The sequence below is a fragment of the Symphalangus syndactylus genome, chromosome 24 (assembly GCF_028878055.3).
Source record: "Symphalangus syndactylus isolate Jambi chromosome 24, NHGRI_mSymSyn1-v2.1_pri, whole genome shotgun sequence".
Taxonomy (NCBI): Eukaryota; Metazoa; Chordata; class Mammalia; order Primates; family Hylobatidae; genus Symphalangus; species Symphalangus syndactylus.
The window spans coordinates 61,303,390-61,323,351 of NC_072446.2; the positions used below are offsets into that span (position 1 = coordinate 61,303,390).

General features: G+C 37.3%; 1 protein-coding gene and 1 pseudogene across 7 annotated transcripts in view; both read right to left on the reverse strand.

Annotated features, from left to right (window-relative positions):
* MACROD2 (mono-ADP ribosylhydrolase 2) overlaps positions 1-19,962 on the reverse strand; it is a 2,104,525-nt gene that overhangs the window by 1,306,919 nt on the left and 777,644 nt on the right. The gene's annotated exons all lie outside the window — the stretch shown is intronic.
* Positions 3,131-5,603, reverse strand: LOC129474207 (small ribosomal subunit protein eS10-like; annotated as a pseudogene).

A 19,962-nucleotide genomic window follows, 5' to 3' on the forward strand; every position in this document is an offset into this window, starting at 1 on the left:
AATAGCCTGAGCGCCTGCAGATTGCAAAGTAAGGAGCTCCTAGGTTTGTGTGCGGGGACTACAAATGGGCACCTTAGACCCAAGGGCAAGTGGTGTGTTTTCAGAGTAAGCTCATCTACAGCTCTATCAAATGGAAACTGCATTTCAGATTGGTGGCCTTAAAAAAGCAGTCAGAGAAAAAGCACCCCAGGAGAGGAACCAGCGAGAGCAGAAACACAGAACCAGTGTCAGGATTCAGCGCTATTAGACTTGCTCTCGCATACCAATGAGCTGAAACAGCTATTTCACAATAAGGATCTTGGGAATAAAAAACAAGTTTAGGTGAGAACTACTTTGAAGGAAGGGGCAGTAAACTCACTGAAATAAATGTATAAAATTCTGTGTTCACCCAAACTGGAGCACACTCACTAGTCAGGGTATGATGCTGGCAATTAAATGAGCAATTTGTCAGCTATTTAACCTCAGATATAGATATCATGACTCAAATATTAATAATGTACAGCAATGGGAATGTTTCAGGAGGTTGCACGGAGAAAGAAAGCCAGTCCTCAGCAGCTGTTGATTGGGAATTTACTCAGTAAGTAAATGTAAGGCAATTTCCTATTCCCAGGAACCTCATTCTCAGGATCCAGAGCAGAGATCTTAACAATACCCAAATATCTATACATCAAAGATGAAAACAGACTTTCCAACAGAGGCAAAGACAAAATGGTATTGAGGGCAGCTGGGAGAATCAGGAAGGGTTTCAATAAGGAGGAGGCATCTAAGATGGAATGTGAAAGGGCAAGATCTCAATAGACTGAGCTGTGCGATGAGGAGGTCTCAGAGAAACGATGAGGAGGAGCTCCAGGAGAAGGCGGCTAACAGCCTCGATACTGCAATACTGCAAAAAAACCACAGAATAAGAACAGAGAAAAGGCTATTAAATTCTGCACAAAGGAGAGCTTTGGTCACTTCCATAATAGCAGTTTCAGTAACGTTGACGAATCAGAGCTCAATTTTGAACAGCTGAGGTTGTAAATTGCTAGTAAACATGTGACAATAATCAGTGGAGACCTAAGTTTGTAGTTGTTGGCTGGTAAAGGGAAGAAGAGGAAAGGTTCAAAATGTTGAATGCAGGCAGAGTAATTAAAGGGCATATGTTCACTTTCTGGGAGGGATAGAAGATAACTCAGAATAAAGTGAAGGAAGGGAAATTTAAAGGATAAAAAGAACCAAAAGGCCTGGGGGATGGTGCATGTTAGGGAACAAGGTCCTAAATGGAGCTGGGGCAGAGTGATGGAGAAACAGTACTCTGTATTTTGTTTTAGATTTACTTAACTCATGATTTAGAGGATTGACTTCAGTAATAATAAATAGTGAGTATTAATAACTTACACTGGGCCGGGCGTGGTGGCTCAAGCCTGTAATCCCAGCACTTTGGGAGGCCGAGGTGGGCGGATCACGAGGTCAGGAAGTCGAGACCATCCTGGCTAACACGGTGAAACCCCGTATTTACTAAAAATACAAAAAATTAGCCGGGCTTGTTGGCAGGCGCCTGTAGTCCAAGCTGCTCGGGAGGCTGAGGCAGGAGAATGGCGTGAACCCGGGAGGCGGAGCTTGCAGTGAGCCGAGATCGCGCCCCTGCACTCCAGCCTGGGAGATAGAGCGAGACTCCGTCCCAAAAAATAAAATAAAATAAAATAAATAAATAAATAAATAAGTTACACTGACAATTCTATTAAATGCCAGAAAATAATAAGAACTAACATTAATTCTTTGCTACGTACCTGGCCCCAGGCTCAGAACTTTATACTTAAAATAAAATTCTTCATCATTTCTGTATGCTTATAGTATCAGATATCCCCAAAGTGAAAGTTTTATAAGTATAAGCACTTCCAAGATTGCAAACACCCAGCTTGCCACTACCTGGAAATAAAGAACTTGCCATCTACACGGGATCCCTCCCTGCCCTCACTCCACCCTGCCCCCAGCCCACCAGGAAACATGGGGACCTGTGTGATCCATATCCCTTCATCTGCAGTTGTTATTTTCCCCTTGGGAGTTCTGTGCAACACATGAACCCTCTCTACCCCTCATGATTTCAGCAGTTTATGGCTCATTTAGAGCCACCTCAGAAAATCTCTCCAATGTCCAATGCCCAAGTAAGCACTTCCCTTACTCAGATGCGTCTGTTCCAGCTCGCATCTGTTTAGCTCAGGAATACCAATTCACTTACTCTGTCTTTTGCTGCTCCTCTCCTCTGTTACTCATTTAATTTTTAAGTTGAAAGGGAACTCAATCCTCCTTGATAATCAGAAAAGCACCTACCATTAATGATATATTTATAAAAAGAAGGGAAAATTAATATATAGTGGAGTGAAATCACACAGTACAATAAATCCTCCTCCCTTTAAAGATATCCAGAATTTCTCTCCAGCATCTACATGAACCTGCATATCTACACCCTGATTTCCTAATTATACCACTTTTGTCTTAGGCTTCAAAATTAAAATAAGGTAATTTTTGTGCTTTTATTTCTATTTTAAGATGTAAAATAATATTTTCTGTAATTTGTCACTGTAAATTAAAATTATTTCTTCTACACTATGGGCAAAACAGGTTTTATGGGCTAACCTAGCTGTCATTTAGAAACTTGATTGTTCATGAAAATGAACTCTGCATTCTAAATGACTAACTTATAAATACACCTTTATAATACAATCTCTTTGTATGTTGAAAACTCTTTGAATATGAAGATAAAGCATAATGTGATATTGTTATACAAATGATGGCATGGAATATCTAACTAAACATTAATGAGGCCTTTTCCAAGATTATTAATTAATTGTTGTACTAGATTAGTTATGCTATCAAATACTCTTTAAAATTTCTCAGCAGCTTCCTATGTAGTAGAAATTATTTAAGAAAATTAACTCAAATATAAGATACATAAGCATATTAAGAGTGTAAGACCTCCCCAATGTCTAGTTTTGATATGTCTAATGGCATATCAAAAATACCTTATAAATTCTCCTGTTGTGCTAATGACTTGAAAATTATAATGAGCCAGAAAAGCAATCTATACAGTAATTAATGAATTAATAATCTATCTCATTTCAAAAAGGCACTCAAGTCACCTTAACAGAAAGCATATAATTAAGCAAGATACAATGAATTGAATATGAACTTGAAAAAGGAGATAAAGAAAAGGAGAGTAAGATGGAGAGCATAGGTGGATTCATACAGAGCTACATGCCATGAAATACTGCAATTATAAGTGGGTCCCCAGATTTGTTTCTTAGAGTTATAGAAGCCAACCGAAAGAGAGAAAAAAAATGATCAATTTCAAGATTTGCAGTGTTTACCTAATAAGAACTACCTTAATAGTACTTATCTAAGGATGAGAACAAGTATCTCTGATACTGAAATCCTAATGAGATCCTCAGTATTTTCTATGATATTCTTAGAGTAATTCCAATGATAGGATCCACAGTGAGACTCAGATCCTCTCCACACAAGGAGATGGCAGCACACTAAAGCCTAGTTGGATAAAAACCAGCTCCATGGGAAGCTATTAAAATGCTGTACAGTGCATGGGTCCCCCAGTGGACTTGCTCAGTCACAAACTCCTTTAAAGCATCTGTTATAATATATGAACTAATTATCTTTAAGTCAATCTTACCTAAATATTCAATCCCAGTCCACGTTTTGAAATGTACTGAGCATTACCAAATTCACAGGCCTGAATCCAGCTACTTAGTATGGCTGTGGAAATACAGGACTGCATGCTTTCATAAGCCGTGAAGCTCAGGGAAGCATTCTGGGCATGGAATTGCCATTGTATCTGAATGCAGATTACTTCTGCTTTCCAGAATAAACAAATGTTGAAATTATCCTAAAATGAATAATGACATTACAAATACTGAAGTGAGTAACACTTAATATTATATAAATCTAGTGGCACAAGTGATCTTCTGGTTAAACAAAAGAAATACCCAGCAAAGGAGACACTAGAAAATGGAAATTACCTGTGTTTATTTTTTTTTAATAAATCTGAAATCAGTGAAGTTTAGATTTTTTCTTTTTTTTTTTTTAAGCTTTTTTGGCTGTTAAGTTTATACAATGCAAAATAACCCTCTCCAATTTTATTGAGGTGGCCGACCATGTCCACAACCAAATCCGCCTCTAAAACTGGAATTCAGTTGCTGACCCAGCCCCAGCCTCGGCTTTCTTGTCGGCACCAGGGGGCACAGCACTCCGTCTGTAGGTATCTCTGTCGGCTTCCCCTCTTGTGAGTCTTGGAGGTCATTCACCCTTCAGACCTTTAGGCCGAGGCCTGCCAGTCCCTGGATGGCTATGGCGTACAGTGGCAGGCACAATCTCCGGGGGCAGATGAAGGTTATCACGGAGATACTGGATACCCTCATTGGGAAGGTACCAGTAGAAATTTCTCCAGGCAAACTGTGCCTTCATATAGCCTCGGGACTTGAGAGTCTGAATGGCCTTCATGACAGGAAGGTTGGATGCATTCTTGTCTGCCAGCTCCAGGTGCTTAGGCACGTGGATGTCCTTCTTGGCTACCATGACTCCCTCCTTAAAAAGGAGTCATAAATGGCAATCTGGTTCTTCTTAGGCATCAACATCTTGATGGCTGTAGGGTCCGGGGCCAGGTCCTAGATACAGTCTTCTAAAAAGAAACATATTGGATCTATTTTCTTTAATGCCTACCTAAGAAAAATAACGTTATTGTCCAAAGTTGTACTTTTTAATCTTTTGAAACTAAATGAAATTTACTCTTCTAAATTCCTTAGTACATTTGAGAGTATTATGACTGAATTTCTAATTTGTCTCACAGTGCTTGTTTTGTTTTTCAATTTGCTATAGAGAAGTGAAATATAATAATTAAGATTTTAATTTACTGTTACTGAAAGTGATTTCCTTTTAAAATCATAACTATATTATTCATTTGCTAAGTTTTCCTAAAACTTTGTATTACTTCTTTATTTCTATTATGTTAGGACAACAAATGAAGGAAACCAAACTTTACAAGATACCTCTATTTTCTTTCAGATATTTAATTCAAAAATGTCATCTTTTGCAATAAACTTATTATATTAGTCCATTCTCATGCGGCTATGAAGAAATATCTGAGACTGGGTACTTTATAATGGAAAGAAGTTTAATTGATTTCTGCGTGGCTGGGGAGGCCTCAGGAAACTTACAATCATGGTGGAAAGGGAAGCAAACATGTCAATCTTCACATGGCGGCAGGAGAGAGAAGAATGAGAAAAGAGCCAAGGGGGAAGCCCCTTATAAGACCATCAGATCTCATAAGGACTCACTCACTATCACGAGAACAGTATGGGGGAAACATTATCTCCACCTGGTCCCACCCTTGACATGTGGGGATTATTACAATTCAAGGTGATAGCTGAGTGGGGACACAGAGCCAAACCATATCACTTATAAAAGAGTATAACATTGTCAAGATTCAGAATTTAAACATTGTCTTTTTTTGTTCTCATTTTATTTGTTAGAAATGTTTTCATAAAGCTAGGAGCAGTGGTCTAAAGCCTCATTAGATCAAGATTGAGGAAAACAAGTCAGTCACTAACCATGAAGAGGCTTGACAAGCTTCCAATTTACAGCTGAAATTCATCCATTATAATTTTTGTGATAACCTCCCATATGTCAAACTATTAGTACCACGGATATAATTAATAATCAGGATACATAAGGTTCCCACTGTCATGAAGCTCACGACCTATGGAGAAAAGCCAACACATTTTTACAAACCATAAATTATGTCAAATGCAATGAAGACAATAAACAGATGCTGTGAGAAAAATAAGATGAAATGTTGAATTTAGAAAGATGGTCAGACAATACTATTTTGAGGAGGGGATATGATTAAGCTCAGACCAGAAGAAGGAGTCACTTACATAAAAAGTAACCTAGAAAGAGGGAACAGAAAGCAAGATCCAGACACGAAAAAAAGGCTTGACATAATTTAGGAACTGATGGAAGCCATGGAATTTAGTAAGCAATGGTGAGACAGGAGATGTTTCTGGTCACTGGAGATGCCAAATCACGTGAGGCCTAAAAATCTCAGTAAGATTTTTTATTTTCTTGTAAAATAAATGGGAGAGAAACAATGAAGGATTGCCATGAGAGAGGCAAAGATAAGGGAAAGTATTTAGAAAACAGAATGAATTAATTAAATTTTGCCCCCCTTAATAACTCACGTTACTAGTAAATCTTAAGAGATCAGTTTTGAAAGCTACAGAAATCTCAGATAAACAAAAGCAACTAAATTGGGTATAACACATACAACAAACGTTATGTTCAGAATATGGACAATTTGGGTTTTTCTGAGGTTCTTCCTATTGATAGAATATTTATTTCCTCTTAATTTCATACATCCACAGGCCTCCTAGATTCTTAGAACTATGTTTTCCTCCAAAGGGAAAGACATAGAAAAGTACCCAGGGTAATATAATAAACACTTCAGTTCTCACCGTCAACAGTTTTGAATTTTTCAGACTTACTTCAGCAATAATGTTCATTTGACACACCTTCTACTAAATTTTGACCCTCTCAAAAGCAAGCTAATTAATCCTTTCAAAAACTAAGTTCTCTTTTCTTGGTAGATGAGGCTATAAAGTCAATGAATTTACTAGACTTTATTAATCAAAAATTCACGTAGCCAATGCTCATGAGGGCTGCAATTCTCAGGTCATTTTACATCTAACCTAAAAACATATAAATAAGAAGTTGTTAGGCACTTGTCTCTGATTTTAAAAGCATATGTGGCATTCTAAAGTACATGAGGCAAGAAATGTGCCCACCATAGTAACCTCATCCAAAATGCCCCAGAGGAGGAATGATGAGAACATGGCTGAGGTGAACTCATCAGAGATGGCCCAAAGCTGGAGTGGTGAGAACATGGCTAAGGTGACCTCATCTAAAATAGCCCAAGGCCCGAGTGGGGAAAGCAACAGGAAAGAGTGGACTCTCCCACTCTGATGGAGTATTGGCTCCAGCACACATCACTCTGGTTTCTCCACCAACCCTAATTTCTAAGGATGATCTTAGATTCAGATTGGAAGATTCTGAACTAGAGTTGTCACTTCCACCAAGGAAGAACCTGTGCTTTGATTGCTCAGCTGTTTTCAGCTGATAAGTGAATCAAGATCCCCTCAGGACAAAGCTGACATTGCTTTTGCTTATCATAAGCCATTTTTAGAGTCATGAGACCTTAAAAACACCTCCATGGCACATCTGTCAATAAGCAAAAACAAAAAAATAGAAAATTTGTTCAAGTTGGGTATTCAGCTTAACAAAAACTGTGATCTTTAAGTTCATGGAAATCCACTATCCCCTTGGTATTCCTCAAAAAAAAAATCACTTTACCTAAAAATATCCCACATGCAAGAGTTTATAGATCCTGGAGTGACAGATATTATCTGATTTCAAACATGCAATAAATCAAAGAAAATATTTTTCAAAATGTTTAATCTATGGGCCAGAGTGTTCTTAAGGAAATTATTTTAGGACCCCAGAGTCTTCAATTAAAGGGTTACACACCATTTTCAGTTTATAGCCCCGTGTATAACTAAGGCAACTACCATAGGAAAAGAGACTCTGTGCCCACCAGACATTTAATATCCTACTCTCCACACTCCCTAAATGAGAAAAAGTGAATATAAGCAACTAGTAATTGACAGCAACCACTAATTGACACAGATGCAACTATCTCATAATCCATTTACTCTTTTACTAATCCTTTCACCACAGTTAATAACATCTCTTGGAAGCTGAGGTCTGAGACTGAATTAGATGCATGATACTTTGGCTTCTCTTCCAAGAAATTAGAAAAAGTTCAGGACATGATAGATCTGTATAGATGTTTTCAGAGAAAATAACTGCATTTTTAAATAAAGCAATAACAACCATCCCGGTGAAGGTGGAGACTATGTCCATCTCCATGATGACCATTCTATTTGCCAAGGGTACCATATTATTTGTTGAATTAATGCTGGATCATCTGGCATACAACATGGCAACTAGAAATACAAAAAACATTTATTAAATAGTGATAACTTCCAATTGGTAGCTTACTTTTATGGAAATATTTTACTTCATTAAAAATAATTTATGTTGATTTCCATCTGCCTCTCCACTCTCATTTTGGTTGTTATTATTTTATATCAGCATAAAACCCCAGAGACTGAACACTCATCTATTTTTGCCATATATTTCCTGTTATCAAGTTGCAGTTCCCAGTTTGTGAAACAAAAATTTGGACATGGTGTTTTAGGGAATGGATATATATATATATCTGTAAGTACCTAAGTCCTCAAATTGCTCAACACTAACGAATGTGACTTCTACTGAATAAGGCAGGATTGTAAAGGACTATCTTTTATGGTCTGATATTACCCATTTTAACTCAAAATCTCTGTTTTATTAAAGCAACTGCATAGTGATAACTTTCTTCAGAAAAGCGCCACCAATACTACAAGCTGTCAGATAAATCAAGATAATGTAAAGCAAGAGTTCTCTGCTTTTTCTCCATATGACTTTTTTTGAACAGATGCCTCTGGTATAATTCAACTATGTAAGCACCAGAAGAAAGCAATAAGTAAAAATAGAATATGAAATTTGAATTAAAAATGATAACCTTTTTAGATATTGATAGTAATCTAAGCTCTAAAAATTCAAAGTTTCCCTTTATAAATATACATGCATGCACACACATATTAATACACACACACCTACACTTACACATTTGTTGAAAATATATTGAACACATTTTATGCACCAGGTCCTAGGTTGGGTGCTGGTAAGGCAATGAAAATCAAAAGCTGACGTGAACCTTGGTCTTCTCAAGCTTGCAGTCCAGAGGGCAGAAAGATTTTAATGAAATAATCATTAAAAAATGCAAACTCATCACAGCAATCAGCACTGCAAAGAAGATATATATGGTGTATACTAGAGGCACATGGTCTTGAGAAGACCGGAAGAACCTGCTTCATTTAGAGGCAGGGGTTTTCTGTCACAGGAATGAGGTGGGATCAGAAAAATAAATAGGAGTTAACTAGGCAAAGACAGGGAGGATGTGCATGTGTCTGGCTCTGAAATGCAGGGGAGTTAAACACAAGTGAGTGCAACCCTCAAACAATGGGGAGCAAGTGGATATATGCAACTAGGTGCCTATTCTTCAGGCATATAATTATGGGTCCTAATCTGCAAACTTTCTAGATGTCCTGTGAAATCAGACCACCATTCCCTAGAGAGGCAAACTCAATAATATACTCTTACAATGGCTTTTGCTTGTGTTATTTTGTTTTTTCCTCATTCTCCTTATTCCCTCACTGCTACTTCCTGGCTTCATATTCCAAATAAATGCCCTACAAAATCTGTGTCTCATGATATGTTTTTTGCGGAACTGCAAAGTAATACGGTTAAGCATGGCATGAGATAGGAACAAAAATGCATATAGGTCTGTCAAGCATTTTACCTCTATCCATTCAATGGGAAGCCTTTGAAGTATTTTAAAAAGAAGGAGACATTATTAGATGTGCTTTTCAAGAAGATCTTTCTGGCTCCAACGCAGAGAACAGATCAGATGGGGGCAAAAGGAGATGAGGTTCAGAAGATAATACAATGCTACAGGTGAGAGAGAATGGTGGCTTAGACTAGGGAGAAACCACAGTGACAGAAAGAAGCAGGTACATTCCAGAGCTATTGAGGCAATAAAATCAATAGAGCTTAATGAGAAAAGAAGTGTTGAGGATGAGTCTTATTTTTTTTTTTGGCTTCTATAATTGCATGGATGTAGTAGGATTCACTGAGCTAGGGAGCACTGAAGAAGTCTGGGGGTACAAGAGGGGATAATTATAAATGTTTTAAATTTGAATTTAGGCTTAAGTTGAGTCTGAAGTGTCTTTGAAACATCTTGGAAGAAATATAAAATAGATAATTAAATATATGGTTTTGAAACTAAGGGAACAATTTAAGCATCTCTGATTCAGCTTTATTTGGATGGCAATGAGTTCCAGAATCACGGATAACACTAAGTAGAGAGGCCATATTTAAAAAAAAAAAAAAAAAAAAAAAAAAAGCTGACAAGATGGTGGTACCAGGTCTTGAGAAAGCTGGACCAGCAAAGGAAAGTAAACAAAGGGGGCCAGAAGGATGGGAGGAAAATCAAGACAATGTTTCATTATAGAAGCCACAGGAAGAGGGTATTTCCTAAAGAAGGCAAAGGCCTATAGTACTCATTGCTACTCCAAAGGTAGGTAAGATTACTATGGTAGATTATGTTCTTGGCCCCAATTCTTCCCCTCTTCATACATCCACATTCTTTACTGTGTGACTTTGCAGTTTCACCCATAAAAATCAGTGGAGTATAGTTTCTTTTGTTCAAGTGACTTGTTTTAGCCAAAAGAAAAAGGAAAAATTGATGGCATGTAGGATCTGAGCATTTCCAATTGCCCTCTTGTGCTTCTGCTCTTCCCATGAGAAGGACACACCTGTCTAGCCATTGAGTTCCAGAAGAAATAGAGACAGCAGGGCAGAGCCCAAGGGTGGAGCGAACTTACAGGTACAAGAACTAGGCAGTGCTTTATTTAACTTCAGAATTGTTTGCCCCTGAAGTTCGACATTGTTGATTATGCAACATCATCTGGACAATAAAAAACTAGACTAAAACCTGTCTGCTAGATTAAGGATGTCGGTCAGTAATTGCTACAGATCAGTTTTGCTATGCGAAGGAGAAAAGAGACAAAGTAATGGAAGAAGCACATGGATTTGAGGGAAGTTACATGTGTACATGTGCTGTGTGCCTTAAATGGCTGTAAACATGTCAGTTAGAAAGATCAAAAAAAAAAAGGGAGAAACTGAATACTCAAGAATAAAAGAGAAGATCTGATAGGTGCCATTTGAGAGATTAGGTAAGGTGTGATGGGAGTTCACATTAAGGATGGCACAGGTCAAGGGTGGGGCTGGGAGGCCGGTAAGGAAGCCCAGGGAGGGCCGGGCTCCTGAGTGCTCTCCCCCAGTGACAGTCTCAGGTGTTATTCACATTGTGCTTATTGCCAACAGTATGAAACAAGTAAAGTGCAGTTAAAGTTTGGTTGAACGCACTCTGTAGTTATATAAGCGATATAAGATCTATAATAAAATAAGATCTTATTATTCTTTAATTAAAAGCCTGATGGGGGAAACAAACAAAAGAAAACTTCAACTGTACATGGGGTCTAGTATAGAATGCTAAAAAATTACAATACTAAAATGGAGAGGAATAAGTAAAAGCAGACATATTTATCACCAACCAGATTAGTTATTTGTTATTTATTTATAAAACATATTTTATAAAGATAACATAACCAGTTTTGGTGTATTTTGTTATACTCTGATTATTTATATTAATTAAAATAATTGGTTAGGGCCAGGCGTGGTGGCTCACACTCGTAATCCCAGCACTTTGGGAGGCCGAGTTGGGTAGATCACTTGAGCCCAGGAGTTCAACACCAGCCTGGGCAACATGGTGAAACCCCATCTCTACAAAAAACACAAAAATTATTTGGGTATGGTGGCATGCACCTGTAGTCCCAGTTACTCAGGAGGCTAAGGTGAGCAGATCACTTGCACCCAGGAGGCAGAGGTTGCAGTGAGCAGATTGCTGCACTCCAGCTGGGATGACAAAGTGAGATCCTGTCTCAAACTAATAATAATAATAATAACAATAAATAATAATAATTGGTTAGAATACTCCAACTTTTGATGATCGTAAATAACATGTTTTACTCTATTATTTTAATAAATGTAAATTATTGAAGATTAACATTTTTATGAAACACGACTTAATATTCAGAGACACATCAACACTGTTTTAACTAACTTTGAAAAAGTGAATACAAATTGTCTATAATTTTATAGTGTTTCTAAATCATTTGCTTTTTTAACATCCCAAATGAGTTTATATAATAAAATACACATAATAATTTTGTATTCTAAATCTAGATTTTTGTAGGATATACAATTAAGAGGCTAAACAATACGGATAATTTCCAAAACTAGAAGAATGTTCAAGTTTCTTATGAATATTTCTTTTCTTTTTTAAAATTGTGATTAAAAAACACAACATAAAATTTACCATCTTGAGCATTTGGAAGTGTGTAGTTCAGAAGTGCTAAGTATACTCATATTTTTGTAAACAGATCTCCAGAACATTGTCCTCCCACAGATCTGAAACTATGTACACATTAAACAACTCTTCTTTTCTCCCTCCTCCTAGCCCCTGGTAATTACCATTCTACCTTCTGTTTCCATGAATTTGATCACTTTGATAGCTCACATAAGTGAAATCTTTCCCTACTAAAATTTACCCCAAGGTACCACTTTCTATTAGAAGATTCATGTTTATGCCTCATCACAAATAATGCTTAAAATCTATTTATGTATGCCTATATGAGTAAATAAAACATTCTCATATGACTAAAATGAAGTCATTATTTGAGAAAGGAATAAACAGATCATTTAGATTAAAATTTGTATTGATATTTTCTAAGTTACATATTCAGTTACAGACTATTGTTTTTAGTTTTGACTGAAATATGCAATAGTACTCATCTGTTCACATATTATATTTTGGGGGTATACTTTGAAGTTCAAAGAATCATGATATAGTAGATTAATCTTTGAGAATTTTCTACAGTTAAAATATCATCTCTCTAAGCTTCTGGTGATATGCACTTAGAGATCCTTCCTTCCTTCCTTCCTTTTCTTTTTTTCCTTCCTTTTCTTCCTTCCTTTTCTGTTTTTCCCTTTCTTTTTAGTAGATTAGGAAATACAAGCTATGTAATTTATATCCAATCATCTCCCTGGCACTAAGAAAGTGTGAGTGCAGCCCAGACAGAACTTAAGTTCTGTTGGCAAATACAAGGGAGTAGGAGGCTAGGCACGTTTTCATTACATAGCATATGACGTACAAGCTGCAGAAATGGCTGCATTTTTAATTTTCTAATGGCATGGGTTATACGGCAATTTCCTTCCAGGTAAAATGAATAAGTCCTGAGAAAAATACTGAAGTGTTTTAGTGGTGTTTGTGTCACTATGTTAACTATTGTTTGTATGAGACAAAATACAAAGAGGAAAAGACAAATAGATGAAATCATAAGAGATTTGTTAGCAAAAACATTTCCTTTGTGAAGGGCATAAACTCCTATAAATTAATGACTTGGGTGGGTGGCTGAAATCAACACAAAGATCCACAGTGTCGCATTGTTAATGTCTACACCTGTGGGTTCTATGGAAGCATCTGGTTTTCTCAGTTGCTCTAGACCACCATGGTGCACGCATGGCAGAGATGCTGACTGTTCCTCAGGGCCATTCCTGCCTCCTACCTAAGAACTGTAGTCTGCTTAAGCCAAGGGCAGCTCTCCACTTTAGAATTTCTAAAGCCAATTCAACTCAGAACAGCATTAACTAGTTTGGAAAGTTCATAGGTACTAATACAATTTTGACATAGAAGTAGGCAAATTTCTCGAGATATAAAGGCTTCCTAGAGTCCACCCTTATACTAAGCAATGATATATTTAAGTCAATATATTTTATTTAACAGTTCTCTACATCTTCTCTGTGCACTACTTAAGTTTCTTAATCGTCAAAGGTATGCATTAAAGGTGACCTCCCTACAAAGATATGTTAAGATACAAAATTTCTGCTTCTTGATAGTTCATGACAAATATTTACAAAGACCTACTAAGTGTTAGGCCCTGAACTAGGCACTGGATACAGTGGTTAATTCATAGTCTCCGTCTTGATGGAGATGGTTTCTTGAAGGGGAAGACAACCATTTAACAAGGAGTTCTCCAATGAGTTATATACTTCAAATTGTGACAGAGAGTAAAAATAATGAAAAGCAGCAGCAAAATATGCTGTGAGTGTGCTTTTATCTCAGGGTCTGGCCTAGCCTGAATGGGAAACATGTTCAGGAAAGGTTTTCATGAGCACATGACATGGGCATGCTAAGGGGCGTGTAGGAACTAACTGGGTTAAATGAGGGGAGAAGAGCACTCAAGACAGGAGAAGGAGAGGCTCATCAAGGATCCTCCTATGAGAATCCTGTATATGTGGTACATCTGGTACAAAAGCTCATTTCTAAGATTATAATGGTTTCCTTAGACAGGTATATGCCTGCCTCCAAAGAAACATTTGAGAACTGCATCCTTTCCTCCAGAGACAATTCTCAGGAAACTGTCAGAAAAGCCAAATCCAGAAAGACCATGTTGGTCTGACTTTATTACATGTGGATACTGTCCTAGTAGACATGCAGGAGAGGCTCCTCTACCAACATCCCTTCTTCTAGAAGTTCACTTTCTCTTCCATTTGACCTTCAAACTCTTCCCATTATAACAACAGAGATAGGAGCAGAGGCACGCCAAGATTGAGATCCTTTTTTTGTCTCTGCCTGAGAACCTCTATCATACCTCCCTAATCTGCTCCCATACTCTCCCGAGATTCTCCCTTGGCCTCCCTCCTTCCACCCGAGCAAGAGCCTCAGGGGCAAAAAGAATGGCAGAAAAAAATGAGCTATTTCTTATAAAGGCTTCTAGTGAGTGAAATGCCTGCTCTTTACCAAGCAATCCTACTTAGGTGAACTTGAATCTGTAGCTGACTCTGAAATTGTAAAGGGGAAGAGAGGGTTGCCGAAGCCTTTAAATCTAATCTAGTTTCAGGTCTTCACTCACCCAGTCACCTAGTTTTCAATCTTTCTACTCCTCATTCTAAGACCTCACTACATCCTGACAACTTACAAACAATTGCGACTCTTCATTCTCCTCTGCCTCTATCTTGATGCTTAAGCTCTATTACATAGTCTCCTGTCCCTGAGTAATTCTAACCCCAACCCCTGGCCCAAACAATCACAGTCACTGTTAATGGTTTATGGCTGGGCTGTGTTCTCACTGTGCTTCTTTTGAGGTTGGAGGAACGAAGACAGGAAAGTCCTCACTCCTACTGACAGGGCTGCTATAGAAGAATGACCTCTGGGACTCCCAACTTGAATCTGGCAAAGCATGCTACCTTTATAGGCACTGCTATTCATGTTGGTTTAGTTGGATAGCAGCATGAGGACCGGGCATATGATGGGTTAAGTTGGCTTCTGTGGGCTATTCTGGGAACACACCCAACATTTGTAGCTTTAATTTTTCTATTGAAAAGTACCTCTAAGTTCCAAATAACCAAATAACAAATGAGCTTTTGGAACACAATGGTTTGTAAGATGAGGGACTGACTGCAATTAGAATGAAACAATGTAGTTTGCTGGAAATTCAGTTGAATTAACCCAAAAGCAGAAAGATGAAATTCGATTCCACAAAGCCAAGTGACTCTTATGAATAAAATACCATTAGCTAGTAAATTAGACCCTTTTTGAAACCTACAGTAACCCTTTTGGGACACATAGGTAGCAATACATTAATGCGTTAATGGTTTGAAAAGTATTCCCAAAAGCCCTTGACTAGTTTCAGCACTGGGAAAATTTGATTCATTATTTTACATTAGGCCATAAGAGATACAGTTATTTATCAAATAGCTAAGGCAGTAGAATGAAATGCATGGGTGATGTAGTTTCTATCATATCCTTACATGTTACAGGCTATACACACAGACACAGACACACACATAACCTTTCTCAATGCAAACATCACGGTCACAAAACGTAAATTTTTTAACCTTAGATAGTATAAGATTTACTTATTTTCTCTCCTTTTACACTAAACTATTTGGCAAGAAAATAAGCCCTTAAAACAGGCACCAGAAATGTATTTTAATAACAAGTGATATTAAATCCCATTTTGATTTAAAATTCTTTTATGTCAGCTCCTCTGAAGGAGAATATATTCGCCTGCAAACATGAGCGGTCACAGCAGAAGATAACTGCAGGAGTTCCTCTGTCAAGATGTAAAGGGAAATTCCTGGTAGTGAAAAGTTGAAAGTAGCTGGGAGGCCTGAATGGTTATTTTAGTTGATTGAGTTCATGGTGAAGGGAACATTGTCATTCTTTCCATTCCCAAAGAAGTCAGTTAACTTTGTTGTTTTCCATGGAAATAAATATCAGCTTCCTAATATGAGAGGACTCTCCATGAGGTGGTAATTTGAGAGCAGCATTGGGGCAGGGTGTGGGGACTTCAGAGGTTATCTGGCCAAGGTGTCTTCAAACTGTTCCTTCAGAGCCCTAGAGATTAATATACAGCTCTCTGAGAGACCAGGAGGGACTGCTTCCACATTCTTTAACTTTTCAGGAAATTTTCTGGTAGTAAGTTTTCATCAGCAGCAAATGGATCTTTAGTTTCTTTTCTACAAAGCTCTGACTTCAACCACCTGACTGAAGGGTCCCAATAAGGTAACACACCTCCTCTCCAACATAGGACAGTAGCACAGCTACAGCAAGGCAGACTCTGGGTGGGGGTAAAATCACCTGGTACATACAATGAGAGGCATTTATTGAGCACTAATAACCGGCCAGCAACTCCTACAAATGTTGTACATTAACTCATTAAAGCCTCATAACAACCCTATGAATAAGTACAATTATTGTCCCCCTTTGGTGAAGTAAATGACCTAGTAAAAAGTGGAACCAGAATTGGATGGCTGAAAGTCTATATCCACAGCCATAGCCTTCACCACTATGATACCCATCTCTGAACATGTTGGAAACCTAGGGAAATGTTCTGAGGCATGCCCTCGGTGCTGTAACACTGCCTCTGCAGGACACCCATTAGCCATGATATTCCGCAGCATTAAAACATGTTAGGTGGCTGTTTAGACAATCTCACTTCTACCATACTCATATAGGCCTATACAAATACAGACATTTAGCAAGAAGTACATTCTCCTTTTCATTCAGAATCTATTCAAAGGGTAAAATACTTTACAAAAATATTTCTAACCTGATTTTTTTAGTTGGATGTATTTTGGAGGATAAAGATTTTTAAAAATTGGTTCTGAAAAGTACAAGTCAAGGTACTCAATTTCAGTAGTTTCAGGATGCCCAGGAAGTCCCTAGTCCAATTTCTAGCCTAGCTCCCTGAAAAACCAAAGGCAACAAATGATTCAGAAGAAATCTAACATAGGATAGCTAATGCTACTCCTTACGATTGCTGGAGGAACAGTCATGTCTGAAATGTACCCTACGGCCTGAGGGCCTGAGAAAATAAATGCACTACAGTGGTTATCTATTGCTGAGAAACATATCATCTCAAAACTTAGTGGCTGGAAAAAACAAACATTTCTTACTTCTGATTTTGTGGGTTGAGTAAGTAGTTATTCCAGTCTGTACCAGTTTGGCTGGGGTTTGATGGTCTACGACGGCAAAACTCTCACATGTTAGGGGCCTTAGCTGGGACCTCTCTACAAGGTATCTCATCTTCTGAAAGGCTAACTCAGGTTTCTTCAGACAGTGAAAATGGGTCTCAGCGACAAGAAAGAGCAAGTCGAATGCAAAAGCACTTCTTAAGCCTTTGCTTGAGCCATTTTTGACACTGTTCTATCAGCCAAAGTAAGTTATATGGTAAAATCCAAAGCTGATGTGGGAGGGGCCTACTCAATGTGTGAAATTACAGATGTGAACTACGACTGCCATTTTCTAACAAGCTACTACATTTTAAGTTTTTAAAGTTAAATTCACTTAATACAGATGTAAATACTTGAAAAAAAGCTAAGACAGTGTATGTAAAGTGTTCTCACCACAAACATGATAATTATGTAAGATAATATATATCTTAATTAGCTAGATTTAGTCATTCCACAAGGTACATATACTTCCAAACAATATGTTGTACATGGTAAATACATACAATTTTATCTGTCAATTAAAACATTTTTTAAAGTAAACTTGGTTTTACCTGAAAACATAGCTTCTATGATCTTACTAGCAAAATTTCTATTCAAAGAATCAAAAATCCACCCTATGCCCATGCAGCCTCTTGCATGTATACACCTCACTTTATATCATAAACGTGTCTCTATTAGTGTACTCTGGCTGCTGTAACAAATTTCAACAAATGTAATCAGTTAAAACAACACGAATTTATTATCATATTGCTCTGGAAGTCAGAAGTCCAAACACTGTTTGAATGATCTAAACTTGAAGTGTGGTCAAGCTGATTTTTTTTCTGGAGGCTCCAAAAACAGCATCTATTACCTTGAATTTTCAGCTTCTGGTGTCTGCCTATTTTTCTTGGCCCCTGCTTCCATCTTCAAAGTTCAGTCTCTGCTCCCATCAGCTTATCACCCTGTCCTCTGACTTGGACAATCCTTGTGTCTGTATTATAAAGACTGTTAAGACTGCATCCAGTTCTACCTAGACAATTCAAGATAATCTCCCCATCTGAAAGTCCTTAATCACATCTGCGAAGTCCATTTTGCCATTTAAGGAAACATTCACAGGTTCTGGGGATTAGGATATGGACATATAAGGAAGGACATTATTCAACCTACTATAGCATGTATTAATTTTCTATTGCTCTTGTAACAAATCAACACAAATTTAGTGGCTTAAACTACACAAATTTATTATTTTGGTGTTCTGTATGACATAAGTCCAACACAGGTCTCACTGGACTAAGTGTTAACTGGGACATTTGGGAAGAATCCATTTTCTTGTCTTTTCTAGTTACTAGAGTCTGCCCATAATCCTTGACTTGTGGTCATCTTCCTTCATCTTCAAAGCCAGCACTGTTGTATCTCTGTGTCTTTTTTTCAGGCACATCTCTGTCTGATTAAATCATAGCAAGGTTCTCTGCTTTTAAGGACTTATATGATTAGATTGGGCCCAACCAAATAATCTAGGATAATCTCCTCATCTTAAGGTCCTTCACTTTCATCACAACTATATAACATCCCTCTAGCCATGTAAGGTAATATTCACAGGTTCCAGAGATTAGGGTGTGGACATCTTGGAAGGACCAGCATTCTTACTATCACAATATGTTATTGGAAAGCTGTGTCTAAGTAAAAATTCAGATCATATTGAATTTCATTGAAGAAATTAGCTATATTTTAAAAAAATACATTTGAGTTTTATTATAGGCTTTTTAAATACCAGTCAAGCTTTTAAAATAAAGTTTATATTACTTTTGAACTTTATGGTGCAGTTTTAATATTTGAGAGCTCTTTTCCTCTTTTCAATATTTTTCCTAGAATTAGTGTCCAGGGCTAGGAACCTTAGCATACGAAAGCAATATATCAAGTCTATGCTTCAGATTTCAACCACGATTTTAACCCTTAGTTTAAAAAAAAGTAAAATTTTACTAGTACAGCTGAATTGAAAGGAACATAAGTAACATAATGATAGTTTATATTAAGTACTATTCTCTCTCTTTCTCTCAAAACTATTAATCAATCAAACCTAAATTTGACTCTGTTTGCATTTCCAGACCTTTATTAGATATCTATTTTCTAACTCACCACAAATACAACTATGGAGAAATGGCTATACGTGACCATGACTCCACATTTCTGCAGTTCTTAAAATTAAAACTTTTCTCAGCAGAAAACTCTGCTTCTCAGATTAGGAAATCATTTTCAGAAATTGTCTCCTTCTTTCTCAAACTATTGAAGTGGTTTCTCTCGAGATTCACACTCCGTTTATCAACAACTGAATATTACCAGCAACAACGTCAGCTCGAAATTGGCTCTGATAAAAATTCTTATAAAATTTCTTCCAAAAATAGTTTTTATAAAAGGACTTAAATCCTTTATTCAAATGATTGAGCACAAAATTTAAAGAAAGTTTTCCAGTACAGACTTAATAGTGGGCTAATGACACTTCTATCTGTGTTTCCAAATACTCTTGTTATATTCCTGAACTATCATTTTTCTCTCTTCATGACGGTAAAAATGTCTGGTATATTGAACTTCTATGAAAGTAGATGAAGAAGTGTACGATGACAGTAATAACTCTTGAAA